Genomic DNA, 15,012 nt, shown 5'->3' with positions numbered 1-15,012 from the left:
CACTAATTCAGGTGAGGAATATCAGCATGAGGGAGAAGAATCATTCTGATGAGCTAAAATCCACAAGTTTTAGGTGATGAATATGAGTATGAGCCTGAGCCTGGAGAAGATTCTACACAAAATAGCAGGGGCAGAGGGCGTGGGCGTGGATGGGCGACGGGGACATCAGAAGAACATGTTGTAACTCTAAGCTCTCAGAACACCATCGATACATCAGGATATCATAATCCTTCTTTAGATAACGGATGGACTCAAGTTCGTGGGCATCGTGGTGGTAGAGGCCGTGGGTGTGGATGGGCGATAGGCGGAGCAGGAAATTTTGCAACTCTAGGCCATCAGAACGTAGATACACGGGGTATCACTGTTCTTCGGCTAATGGATGGAATCAACGTCGTGGCGGCGGCCGTGGCAACGGTAATCACTATAATGTACGGAATCAAGGTCGTGGCGGAGGCCGTCGCAACGGTAATCACTATGATGGATGGAATCAAGGCCGTGGCAACGATAATCAGTATAATGGATGGACTCAAGGCCGTGGCAACGATAATCAGTATAATGGATGGACTCAAGGTCGTTGCGAGGGCAACGATAATCACAATAGAATGAACGCTGTCCCTCGAAGAATGGGTAGTAGTGGCAGGTTTGGTTATACTGTAAGTCAAAGTGACTACAACAATGTTAACACAGATTCTGGTGGGAGAGGTAGAGGTAGTTCTGGTGGTGGCGATTAAAATGACTGTGACACTCTGGGCATGCAGCTTTTGAAGTAGTGGATTTGGAAACGGGATTAAGAACGTCAGGCCAATGTTTATTCTGGATGAATGATACTATTTTTGTTTTGTGGCAGAAACAGTGACACAAGGCACAATACCAATTTCGATATGTTTGCCTATGTGCAATTTCTGAACCCCACTATTAACAATTAAAAAAAATTACAAATAAGTTTATTATAATTAGCCTCTCAAATAAAACTACAAACAATAAGATTTTAAATTTTAATTTAGACCTGTAATTCAGCATGGTGTTGGAATTCATAGGCACAACAAATTAATTAAACACATAGCAGAACAGTCAAGCACATAAGAGACAGTATTTAACGTGGTTCACCCAACCAATCTGGGCTACGTCCACCAAACATAGGCATCAGGAGTTTATTAATCAAAATCAGGAGATTACATCATGAAAGCCTCACAAAACTCTCACACTCACAACAAACCATCCGAATGGTTGCCTGTTATATAGCATAGAGAATCTAACAACCTCATAACTCCCTCACATCAAATATAGGAGGCATTAACTCCCTCCCAACAACCTGGAGCTAATCTAGGAACTGTATCCCTATTGTTGTCATTAGCTGAGATTTTTCCTATTTTGCTCAAACAGAAAATATCAACAATCTCCACCTTGACAACAATTCGCCTGATGCCCTGTTATTATTATTTTATCTTTTCTGCAAGCCAAGAGAAGCCAAACACCAGCGTAGATTCTCCAACAAAACTGGTTTCGTGAACATGTCTGCACAGTTCTCCTTTGTATGCACCTTTTCAAGAGAAACTCCCCTTTCAGTGATAACCTGTCTTACAAAATGATATTTGATTGGAATATGCTTTGACTTACTATGATAGGCCGGATTCTTAGCCAAATGTAATGCACTTTGACTATCACAAAATAACCTGATGTTATCCTGTAACCTACCAAACTCACCAAGCAAACCTTTCAACCAAACCACCTCTTTGCAAGCATGAGAAGCAGCAATGTATTCTGCTTCAGTAGTGGACAAAGCAACAATGTTCTGTAGCTTTGACATCCAGCTGATAGCTCCACCTGCAAGAGTAAATACATACCCTGAAGTTGACCTTCTCTTATCAAAATCACCTGCAAAATCGGAATCAACATATCCGCAAAAAATTCACTACTCTTATTGTAAGAAATACAATAACTACTTGTGCCTCTCATATACCGAAGCACCCATTTTACTGCTGACCAGTGCTCTTTACCTGGATTTGCCATGTACCTGCTGACAACCCCAACTACATGAGAAATATCTGGTCGCGTACACACCATCGCATACATCAAACATCCTACTACATTAGCATATGGAATTCGAGACATATAATCCTTTTCTTCATCTGTATTAGGACATAAACTCGAAGAAATCTTAAAATGGGAAGCTAAAGGGACTGACAGAGGCTTCACATTATTCATACCAAACCTTAAAAGTATTTTCTCAACATACTTCTGTTGTGATAGCCACAGCTTACCATTACTCCTATCTCTGAAAATCTCCATGCCCAAAATCTGTCTTGTCGCTCCTAGATCTTTCATATCAAATGTCCTTGCCATCTGAGTCTTCAACCTGTTGATTTCTTCAATGCTTTTGCTTGCTAAAAGCATATCATCAGCATATAACACTAAGATAATGAACATTCCATTATTTAACTGCTTAAAATAAACACAATGATCATATTCACTTCTTACATATTTCTGACTCACCATGAAAGAATCAAACTTATTATACCAGTGCCGAGGCGACTGCTTCAGGCCATATAATGACTTCTTGAGCCTGCAGACAAATTTCGCATTGCGATGCTGAACAAACCCTTCCGGTTGTTCCATATATATTTCCTCATCTAAATCACCATGTAGAAATGCAGTCTTAACATATAACTACTGCAACTCCAAATCAAACAAAGCCACTAATGCTAACACAATTCTAATTGAAACAATTTTAACCACTGGTGAAAATATCTCATGAAAGTCTATGCCAGCTTTCTGAGAAAACCCTTTTGCAACGAGCCGAGCTTTGCACCTGTCTTCCGTATCATTCACACCCCGTTTCAGCTTGAAGACCCATTTGCATCCCACAGTTTTCCTGCCTTTGGGAAGTTCAACCAGATCCCACGTACCATTCTTACCTAAGGCCATAATTTCGTCCTTCATGGCTGCTTTCCACTTGTCACTATTTGAACCTTCGACCGCTTCCTTATAACACAAAGGTTCATCATCATTAGCGATCAAAGCAACTGAAGTAACATGATCATCATACCTTCTCGGACGACGTTTGATTCTTGTAGATCTCCTTAAGAATGTTTCTGGTGCTTCCACAATTGGCTGTCTATCATCTGTAGAAACTTCTTCATGATCACCATCTGAGACCTGTTCATGTCCTCCATCTGAACCCTGTTCATAATCTGATTCTGAAACCTGTTCATGACTAGAATCTGAACTATGGTCGTTATGACTATCATTAGAAATGTTGTCAAACTGAATATGCTGGAAATCAGATACATCATCTTGTTTCAATCTTCTATCTACATCTAACTGTACAAGAGAGGATTCATTAAACTTTACATCTCTGTTGATGATGATTTTGCGGGTAGTAGGATCCCACAATCTAAATCCCTTTGTTCCATCACCATACCCAACAAAGATATACCTTTTAGACTTTGGATCTAATTTAGTTCGCTGATGTTTAGGCACTAGAGCATATGCATCACAACCAAACACTCTGAGTTTAGAATAGCCACAAGGGTGTCCTGTCCATACCTCTTGTGGAACCTTGCAGCCTATTGCCATTGATGGAGATCGGTTTATCACATAGCAAGTTGTTGCCACTGCTTCTGTCCACAACTCCTTTTGCAACCCAGCGTTACTCATCATACACCTTGCTCTCTCTAGAAGAGTCCTGTTCATGCGTTAGCAACTCCATTCTGCTGAGGAGTATAAACCGTGGTCCTATGTCTTTCGATCCCTGCATCCTTGCAATAACTGTCAAACTCCTTGGAGGAAAACTCACCACCATTGTCAGTTCTTAAACATTTTATAGTTCTACCAGTGTTGTTTTCTACCAATGCTCTAAACTGCTTGAAAACTGTAAAAACATCAGACTTTCGTTTCAACATGTAGACCCACAATTTCCAAGAAAAGTCATCAATAAACGACAAAAAATACGACGAGCCACCATACGACGCTGTAGGGGCTGGACCCCAAACATCTGAATGAATATAATCAAGTATCCCTTTACTAGTATGTTTGTCTGTTTTAAACTTTTGTTTACTTTGTTTACCAAACAGACAATGTTTACAGAAATCCAATTTTCCATATCTTATATTAGGAAGTAACTTTCGGTCAGCCAAAATTTTCAATCCTCTTTCACTCATATGCCCCAATCTTTGATGCCATAAGTGAATGGAACTACTGTCATGTTCAGACACAGACACATGATCTGACCCAGTTCTACCTTCTAACTGAAAAAGATTTCCTACCTTCTTAGCCTTCATTACTAGTAAGATACCTTTATATATTTTCATAACTCCACCTTGAATTACAGTTTTATATCCATTTGAATCAAGTGCTCCTAATGAAATCAAATTTTTCCTTAAATCTGGTACATGCCTCACATCTGTTAATATTTTTGTTGTCCCATCAAACATTTGCAGTTGTATGCTCCCAATTCCCACAATATTACATGTTACATCATTACCCATGTACACAACACCATCATCAACTGATTTATATGTTGTAAACCAATATTTATGTATACACATGTTGTTAGATGCCCCGGAATCTAACAACCAATGTTGATCATGTTTTGAAACATTAACAGACAATACCTCATCACTCATACCTGAACTAGATACTGAACCTGTATCTGTGGTGTTGGCTTCCTTCTTTTCTGTCGAAGAGCCTTCTTTAGCAGCCTGCCTCCGCTTCCAACAATCCTTTTTCAGATGTCCAGCCTTGCCACAATGCCAACACTTCATCTTTGGCTTCTTTCCTTTGGACTTTGAACGAGAGTCGCTATGCTTTCCCCGGAGTGTCTCTCTCGTGAGCGACCTCTGGCCATCATTACCTCTGATGTAGAGGTGTCTGCATTCGACCTCTTCCTTGTCTCCTCATCCAACAAGGCTCCAACAACATCGTCAAATTCAAGGATATCTGATGTAATAAAGCTTATGGAAGTAACAAAGTGATCCCAGGATTCGGGCAAAGAACATAATAGAGTTATCGCCTTATCCTCTGAATCAAATTTCACATCTAGACTGTCTAATTGCACCAATAAGGTATTAAAAGCATTCAGGTGATCAGAAATTGAGGTACCTTCTTTCATCCGCAAACCATAAAGCTACCGCTTCAGGAGAATCTGATTTGTCAAAGATTTCGTCATATAGAGCTTCTCAAGCTTCGTCCACAGGCCTGGGGCAGTTTTCTCTGACACAATGTTGAACAGAACATCGTCCGCCAGACATAACCGAATTGCGCTCAGAGCTCTATCGTCCATCTCATCCCAATCATCCTCCGTCATGGAAGGAGGCCTTTTGTTTTTCCCCAACAGTGCTTTCGCCACACCTTGTTGAACCAGCAGATCGTGCATCTTTACCTTCCAGATCTCAAAATTATTCTTGCCATTAAATTTCTCAATTTCAAACCGGGCACTTTGAGTTTTCGCCATTTTGTATCAAAAAACACAATAATCTCCAATGCCAACGTTTAAATACCAGCAATTTAAAAAACAAAATGCTTATGCCTTTGTTTTTACACAACCAAAAAAAACTTGCGTATGCCTTTGTTTTTACTCAACAAAAAAACACTGACTTATTGTTGTGAAAACAAAAAATGCAATTTTGTTGGTCGGTGAACTTCAATGATATGGTGAATTGTAGTTTTTTTGGTCGGTGAACTTCAATTATATGGTGAATTTTGATGGCATATGTAACCATCGATTCAATACATAACTAAATGGCAGCCTCTCAACCGAGCAGATTTGGTGACAAATGGCAGCTCTCAGGCAATCGGTAAGGCCAGTGGATGGCTAACAAATAACAGACTCTTAACTGTGCGATCTCATTGTGCTAAAACCAGATTCCTACCACGACTTAATCTGAGGTTTGCTTGTATTTTCAAACTAAGCGTCTTAAAAGAATGAAGGCAGTGAACCCCGTTACAAAAAACGAAACGACTATGCAGGTAGCCAAAAGTGACACGCTTCAACACTGGGCACTAATCTGATATTTAAGATTTATGCGGTTTTTTCCGGTGAACATTGATCTACGTTTTTTACTGCGCATATTGTACACCAAAAACAAAACTGAAATACGCCCACGCAATTCGCTGTTTCAAATATATAGCCCTGCTGCTTATATCACCGTTTTAATATATACATTCACACTGTTTGAAAAACATACCCATGCAGGTTTTAGTTTTCAATAGATATACTTACCTCCACGCTGTTTATATTAAGAATCCACGCAGCAAACACCAGATCTCCACGTAGGTGTTTATAAATCCACCTCCCACGCAGCAAACACAAATTAATCACGCAGAGAACAGTGGAGATACGCTCCACCTCCAGCACACGCTTCAATCTTCAAGCATGCAATCCACGCTACCGCAGCTCTCTATAGCAGCACGCAATACCACAGGCAACCGACGGAGTAAGCAACGATCCACCATTCGCAGTTTTAATCCTCAGCGCGCACATAAATGGACATCCCGCTACGCCTCCAACATGCTCTGATACCAATTGTTGGAATTCAGAGGCACAACAAATTAATTAAACACATAGCAGAACAGTCAAGCACATAAGAGACAGTATTTAACGTGGTTCACCCAAACAATCTGGGCTACATCCGCCAAACATAGGCATCAGGAGTTTATTAATCAAAATCAGGAGATTACATCATGAAAGCCTCACAAAACTCTCACACTCACAACAAACCATCCGAATGGTTGCCTGTTATATAGCATAGAGAATCTAACAGCCTCATAACTCCCTCACATCAAATATAGGAGGCATTAACTCCCTCCCAACAACCTGGAGCTAATCTAGGAACTGAATCCCTATTGTTGTCATCAGCTGAGATTTTTCCTATTTTGCTCAAACAGAAAATCTCAACACATGGTATGAAAGCATGAGAAACCCTGATCAATTCCCCACATTTCATGGATGGTGAACCGAGTAAACTATCGGCCCTTGTTATGGGGCCTCGCCCCAATAGAATCGAATAGAGACAAACCCCAGATCAAAAACAGCTAACAACATTATCAAAAAACTTTGAGTCGCGCTCCAGGCCGCTTGAGCCAACCCTAGGATCTTAAATCACTCTTTTTTAAATGGTAAAATTAACATTTTTAGTATCAAATAGTGGTAACCAATAAAATAAAGACTTTTACTTTTCTCAATGTCTAAAATTGATTATTTATCTTTAAGATATCAATATCACGAGGGGCATTGAATGATACCATAAACAAGTAAAATCATTTATACATGCATTGAAACTCATGCCTTTAATGCAAGTAAAAACTTTCTCTCGTCTCAATTCGAGATCTCTCACCTTTTGAATTACACGTAGCTATGGTTAATCCTCTTTCAAATCGATGATATACTATCAAAAAGAGGAAATTTCAATACTGGTTTTTATAATTTATGTGTAACATATACATTAATTATGTAATCTTGTTTGTGTAACAAACTCCGTAGTATTTTTGATCTGAGTTGAAAGCTTTAAGTAGGAACAAAGAATTAGAAATAATATATACAACTTTAATGCAACATCATTTTTATAATTTATAAAAAGTCAAATGGTTTTAAGAACAACACCAGCAATATATGTATTAGATATCATTTTTGGATTCAACTGCGTTAAGTAAGTCATTCAAATGTATGACCATTTCCATGAGAGGTAGTCGTAACTGACTAATTTCTCATGATTTTTGAATAGTTCACTTAGCACTCATTGCATCGGGTGATGCTCACAGGAGTGAAGAAGTGGGATTGAAACTAGTGAAATGTGGAGAACGAATCACATAGCATCAATCATCACTTTCGGGGCTTGCACCGGTAACCAGGACTTCCCAGGAGGTCACCCATCCCAGAACTCCTCTGGCTCAAGCGCGCTTAACTGTGGAGTTTTTCCCCACAATCAAGCCCACTTAGCTTGCTACCCATTTGCAAAACCTTAGCAAGTATTGTGCCTCATGAACCATTCAAGTAGAGATCCCTTGACTCTTTTTGATATATGTATTTTCTATTTAATTAAAAATATTAATAATAATAATAATAATGATAATGGTGAACTTATTTTCATGTTCTTTTCCAGTAGCTGATGAATATATTCAAAGGAATTTTATGTCAAAATTAAAATCCACTTAAAATTATATTAATTTTTATTACAACTTGTAAATAGAAAAGTAATCAAGAATTAACCGATCACTTTTGAAGGAAGAATGATCATTAAAACAATTGTGAACGTGTTATCTTAAATAGCAAAAAAGAGACGACATGTCATGGTTTGATAATGTTTAGTAACGAAAGAGTATGGGTGGGAAACACTAATAAAAAATAATTTATATAACCATATATCGATTCCCAAATCGAGATATGCGTTTTAGATATGCAAAAGACAATGCTACGTCTAATCTTTCGTAATGTTAAGAAAAAAATGTAATTGAAAATGAAAAAAAAGGGAGAGAAATGAAGGATACATTTTGTTGTATAAATTATCATTTGATGGTCGCTTTAGTTTTGTTGTTGTTTTACTTCAAAGAATATGCAAGAAATAAAACCTACGCATTCAAATTGCACGTTGAACATAGAAATTGAATGAACTCAAACTTTGGCATTCAACTTATGTTTTCTAATATTTTCTAATCAAAACAATATTTTCTAGCACAACCCTCTTAGCATTGATCCAAGATAATATGTGTGGACATCAATGTTCACTGATAATGTTTAGTAAAGAAATAGTATGGGTGTGAAACACTAATAAAAAGTAATCTAAAGAAAGATACACCGATGCCCAAATCGCAATATGCATTTTAAATATGAAAAAGACAATATCGCGGACAATTTTTCATAATGCTAAGGCAAAAATGTAATCGACAACGCAAAAAAAGCAAAGAAATGGAGAAGATATTGGGTTGTATAATGTATCGTTGGACGGTTGCTTCAGTTTCGTTTTTTTTTATGTTGTGCAGCCTACCAACTTCAGAGAATATGCAAGAAAAAAAACTACACATTCAAATTGCACATCAAACATAGAAATTGAATGAAATCAAACCTAGGCTTTCAACTTATATTTTCTAATATTTTTCTAACCAAAATAAAATTTTCTAGCACAACCCTGTTAGTATTAATCCAAGACAAGATATCTTGACAACAATATTCTTAGTAAAAGCAAAAATATGAAATCAAGGTTCTTTATATCTCTCTTCTACTAACTCCAAAACTCACGGAATTTTTGCGAGGAGAAGTTTTCGACCGGGTCCTCAAACCTTCCCATAAATTATTGGGATTTCCTATTGGATCTTATCAATTTGGACATTGTTTGATTTAAAATGTAGATAGTTGTATCTCGTTGGACGATACAATAGATCTAAAATAACCATACACCTCCATGAACAGAATTGGAGAGTTTCCTAATTTTCTAAAAGGAATGGGTCGTTTAGAAGATAGCAATGCTTAAAAATCCCATCATAGTATTGGTTCCCCCGTAGGCATCCCTTCCCCATAAGAAAAATGGGATGATGTTGAGCAAGCTTATTTATGAAATCAGTGAAACATTTTTTTATACATGTTTTAGTCTTCAGGAATCTAAGACAACAAGTCTCAATATTGCTATTGAAAGGGTGTACTCATTATGAATTCAACACGTCACATGCAGGATTTGAACCCAGGTGGAGAGGATAACAAAATTTCTATCAACCATCACCGCGACATCATTAACGAAAATAAATTGCTTTTTAAAAAGAAAAAACTTATAGAAGTAAAACCCTGCATCAAAAAGCACAAATGCTACACATTCTAGAATCCACACCCACGTATTTAAGTAAAAAAAAACCCACATCACTCCCACAAGTTTAAACATTCTATTCATTTTGGCCAAGCTAAAATCCTACCATGCACCCCTTATTACTCATCCCACGTGTGAATCTCTTGAATTCAAGAAACACCTTAATAGTTTTGATCTAGAAGATGTCTATAAATTTAGTCCTTCATTTTGTCCTCGATACGCTCTTTTCTTCTTGAAAAGTTTCCATAAAATAAATTAATTTTCTCTTCTTAATGTTTAAAAATTATTATCCATCTCAAGATATGAAGATAATGGTGAAAATTAATCAATTCATAACTGTTTTTGGAAATTCGCTAATTTTATGATATTTAGTAATTAATTAATATTATCATTTTATTTGTAATTATGTTATGATTTCTTATAGTTACGAAAGCATATTAATTATAATTAATACAATTTTAATATATAATACAATATAGTTTTAGGTTGTGGTTAAAATCATATAAAATGAAATTATATTGAAACAATATAAAAAAATAAAAATAAAAGCCTATATATTAAAACATATAATTTTCAATATAAAATGTTATTTAGTTTCTTTTCTGCGCTTCCGGAAGGTTGCTCCTACTGAATTCTTTTAGAATAAGGAAAATGTAATTTTGTTATTTTTTTTCAAAAATTTAAATGAAGTTACGAATTTTTTTCCTTTGGAGAAAAAAATATAATAAAAATTTATATCAAAGTTGTAATATAATACTATATTCAAATTATTATAAAAAATATATATTATATAACTATATTAAGGTAATGTAGGTATTTTACAACTACTACAAATGAAGGGAATTGAAGGCAGAAAACCTAATACTAAATTCCATTATCTTTGCAAGAACTACACCGTGAAAATTTATGTTGGGTTTTATACTAATATTAATCAATTGGACAATGTTAACTCGAGAATTGAATGATCGGGAAAATAAGTAAAATTATTTACATATAAATTGAAACAAACACTTTTTCGATCTCTCACCTTTTGAATTACAGATAATAATTGTGAATCGTCTTTCAAGGGGATGATATATGGTTAAGAAAAATGAAAGGGAAAAGAGGCAATATTAATGATAATTTCTCAAAATGTATAACATTTTCATTAATTGTGCAAACTTTCGTTGATACATTGCATAATTGTATTTTTGGTATTTGCGATGGGTGTTGTCAAGTGGGTGTAGCTCGGGTGGTAGGTAGGAGTCGCTCTTTTACTCCCCACCGAGGCTCCAGTCCCTCCAAGATTGACATGCTCGCTCCTTGGGATTAATTTCTACATGAATGAAAATCAGCTCGCCTAGACATGCGTGGGTTTTCTGTGGATGTACCTGGTGGTCTCCGATACGGTGAACCAAACAAAAACAAAAAACTTGTGATGGGCATTGCAAATGGGATTTTCATCTAGTTTGGCATAAAATTCTAGAGATTGTATATATACTTTATATAATGAAAATTTTATTCTATCAATTATAAAAGGTTAAATAGTGTTTATTTTTATTTTTTTGTAAATTGAACCTCTTGGATTTCATTAACAAAAAAGGGTTACAAACTTATCCTTTTCAGGTCCCGCCCATAAATACATAGGAAAGAGAAAAATCTCAAATACCCCCATATAACAAAGACGCGGAGGAGTATTGCTCTCTTCAGTTTAACAACACACAACACCACACACCTATCCAGTCCCATCATAGATACATAAGCAAAGTTTCAAAACATGATGCCAATAAGCCACGGAAAGTATCACCCTTCTCCATTGACAAGAAGCAACATAACGATGTATAAATTGCAAGAAATACCTAGCATCAACTACCAAAGGGGAGTGTATCTCCATAACCATATATTTTCACAATTCAGAGAATAAACCAAATAACCATAGTGTCATTGGTCATCAGAATAAAGAGGAAGTTTCCATAATGTTCCCAGAGCCACAAAAAGATCCACCGCCGAGAAATTCATAATGTATAGGCACCCAGAAGAACAAATCAACCACCAAATGGTGCTAGTGGACCGTAGAACAAGCAAGAATTAGCCATAATGCACGCAGATCCATAGAAATATCAACCGCCAATAAAATCACAACACATAGGATCCCGCATGAATAGAGGGTTATCCAACGTACACACATTTATCCATATCCAATTGTAGGTAAAGCACAGGCGTGTCACAAATACAACAGCGGGAGCCATAATCTCAATTCCCCAATTCATTGCCTAGAGAAACAACAGGAAATGACATCCAACCATAAAACACAAGATACATCGATAACACCATCCATCCACGGCGATAACCACAAAAAGTGACAGAGAAAAAACTGTCCACATAATTAACTAGATTGGCAACCAGAAATATTCTCCAAAACAAGGTACTTCTCAACCAAAATATAATTGGGAACCCCTCGAAGAGGCCATACGTTTTAGTTCGCATGCCAAAATTGATTGCAAAACCATGCATCTATATTCATGATCAGAAGAAGGTATAGTAGTCGGCGCTTGCGCACTATCATCCGCGGGGTCCGTAAGATCACCAGAGGCTGAGTCACTCACAGGGAAGCCTTCAACATGAGGTAAATAAGAATCCAGATTTTCTAAATAGAACCTTTGATTATGAATCATGTGTTTAATGTCCTCCAATGAGGAGATTACATTATAATTTTTGACCTGCCTGTTTTTGAAAATCGGTCCTAACGGGGTATCCATTTGTTGATGTAAAGTCATAGAAATCAAAAAATGTTGCCGCCTACTCTTGAATATTATAGGAGAAGGGGCCCATTTCATATATTCACCAACCAATTCAAAATCAGAGTGATGCGGGCGATCCCCTGACTCTTTACATTCCAACAGTAGAATTTCTTTCCTCCCCTCAGGAGGAACTACATCAAAGAAAGTGTCCACGGAGTCGTAGGAAAAAGGACGGACCCTTTTCTTCGCCACAGTAAAATTGCCTCCTCCTCCCCTTTTGCTACACATTCTCTATATAGGAGTCATGAGCACAACTAAGAGGGAGCACTTACGGAAACAATTGGAAGACCCTCGACCTATAAAGCAAGATGAAGGACTAGACATAGAACCGTGAACCCCAATCCTGAAAACCATTATATCATCACCGAATTTCCACACCAATGGTGAAAATTCCACCAACTTCTCACTATCACTGTATCCCGTAACCATGACACGCAATATTACACAATAACCCGCCAAACATTGACATAACACAGAGAGGCGTGTATCAATCCCTAACAGCGCAACACCGTCAACAAACACCAAGAACTGAAAGATTTCACAAAATGGCAAGAGAACAAGCTTTCTTCAAATCATACCACCAAACTCGAAGCAACCCAAAACCTCAAACCAATCAGGAGCCAGTGATATCCAACCACAAAAACTTACCCCCAAGGACTGGACAATTACCCACGATATCACAAACAGGCCTAGAAATTGAACAAACCTACAAAACCAGTGATGCAAGAGAAAACATTGGAATAGAATACCTGTAACAGGCGACAGCGTTCTCACCAGCACTCTAGAGAGACTGAAGCCACACACCATTACAGTGGAAATATTGAAAAGGTCGCACCACTAAATGCAGATACCAACGTTAATTCTATTTACCAAAAGCACCTCTTCAAACTAGAAAGTATTACCCACCGAGAGAGAAATTGGGAAATAGCGGATCGGGGTCGAGGGTCTATCCTCACCTCCACTCGCACTCACCTCTTCATATTCCAAAACCAGACCCATAAATTCCATTTATAGGAAGAGACTCCACTTGTACTCTTACATGCACTCACGGCATAGCGCCTGCGGTGACTTAAACGAGGCATTACACTTGGGAGGAGGATGGAACAACCTCTTAGGAAGCGATCGCATCCATAATAAAAGGTTAGATAGTTTTTAAAATGGTACTAAGAGTATATGGATTTCCCATTCTCTTTTATTACAAAATGTATAGAAATTCAATTTTAATGGTCATCTTATTTGCACAAGTTTTGTAATACAATAAGATTTATATTTAATGGGGGACTATGTTAAAATTGAAGTTTAAATAAACTTATATCAATTTATATATCATCTTGTAAACACAAAGAAATGAAAATAAACTGAAAATTGAAAACATTGTGAATGAGGTATCTATGTTGTGGGTAAGCTTATATATGTATGTGTCCCCATAAGATACACATTCTGGAAATTCATTTCTATATTAACAAATGTTTAATAAATATGATCCGAGTCAATATTTTTATGAGCTTGAAAATGTGATGCACAAGAATGAACACGGAAAGCTATGGTATATGGTTAAAATAGAGGAAAGGGAAAACACTCAATTTCAATGAAGATTTCTCAAAAACTATAACATAAATACTTAAGATTTATCACAAACTATAACACAAACACATATAGCTTTAGGGGATATTGATTTTATTAAACTGTAAAAAGTAAAATAGTTTTCAAGCCAACAAGATCTTTGATTCTTTTCTATTACAAAAGTAATGCAATTTACTTTTTGCATGGGTTTCTTTAACACGAGAAGTTTTATATTTAAAGGATTTTCAAGTTAACATTAAATTTTAACTAAGGTTATATTAATTGATATCACAACTCGTAAATAGATAGTGAAACCATTATTAACCATTCACAACCAAGAAAGGATGATAATTAAAAACCCACTATCCATCAACATATTCTATAAACCCATTCCCTTCCTATTCCTTATATCCCCTACTCCTTCATATTCATTTCATCTTCATTGGGCTCTGTATCCTATTTTCATTTCTTCTTTCCTTTTTACACTATGTCATTTTCCTTAATTAATAATTATTTCCAAAAATTCAAAGTTTTTTAATCATACCATTCATCTAAAATCTCTATAAAAAAAACAAATAATTATTAATTTCAAAATGTAATCACATTTATATCTATATATTTTTAATAATATGAATCTTATTCTAATAATTTCTAATTTCACATTTTAAATAAAAACAATAAATTTATTTTTCATGAACTTGTGTAATCTCAAAAACTGCAATCGAACTCTACTCAAACCCTATTTCCTTTCCCACTCAATTCAAACCCTATTTCCAACGCATTATAAAGATGACATCAACATCAAAGCCTTATGGTGTACTTGACTCCCTCAGTTCCAACCCCCAACTAAATACGTCCTCTAATTATGCGGGTCGAGT

The sequence above is a fragment of the Pinus tabuliformis genome, chromosome 3_2, assembly GCF_031772625.1.
Source record: "Pinus tabuliformis cultivar Carrire ecotype Pingquan chromosome 3_2, CPIR1, whole genome shotgun sequence".
Taxonomy (NCBI): domain Eukaryota; kingdom Viridiplantae; phylum Streptophyta; class Pinopsida; order Pinales; family Pinaceae; genus Pinus; species Pinus tabuliformis.
The sequence above is the reverse complement of the archived record's forward strand: the minus strand, read 5'-3'. Positions refer to the sequence as shown.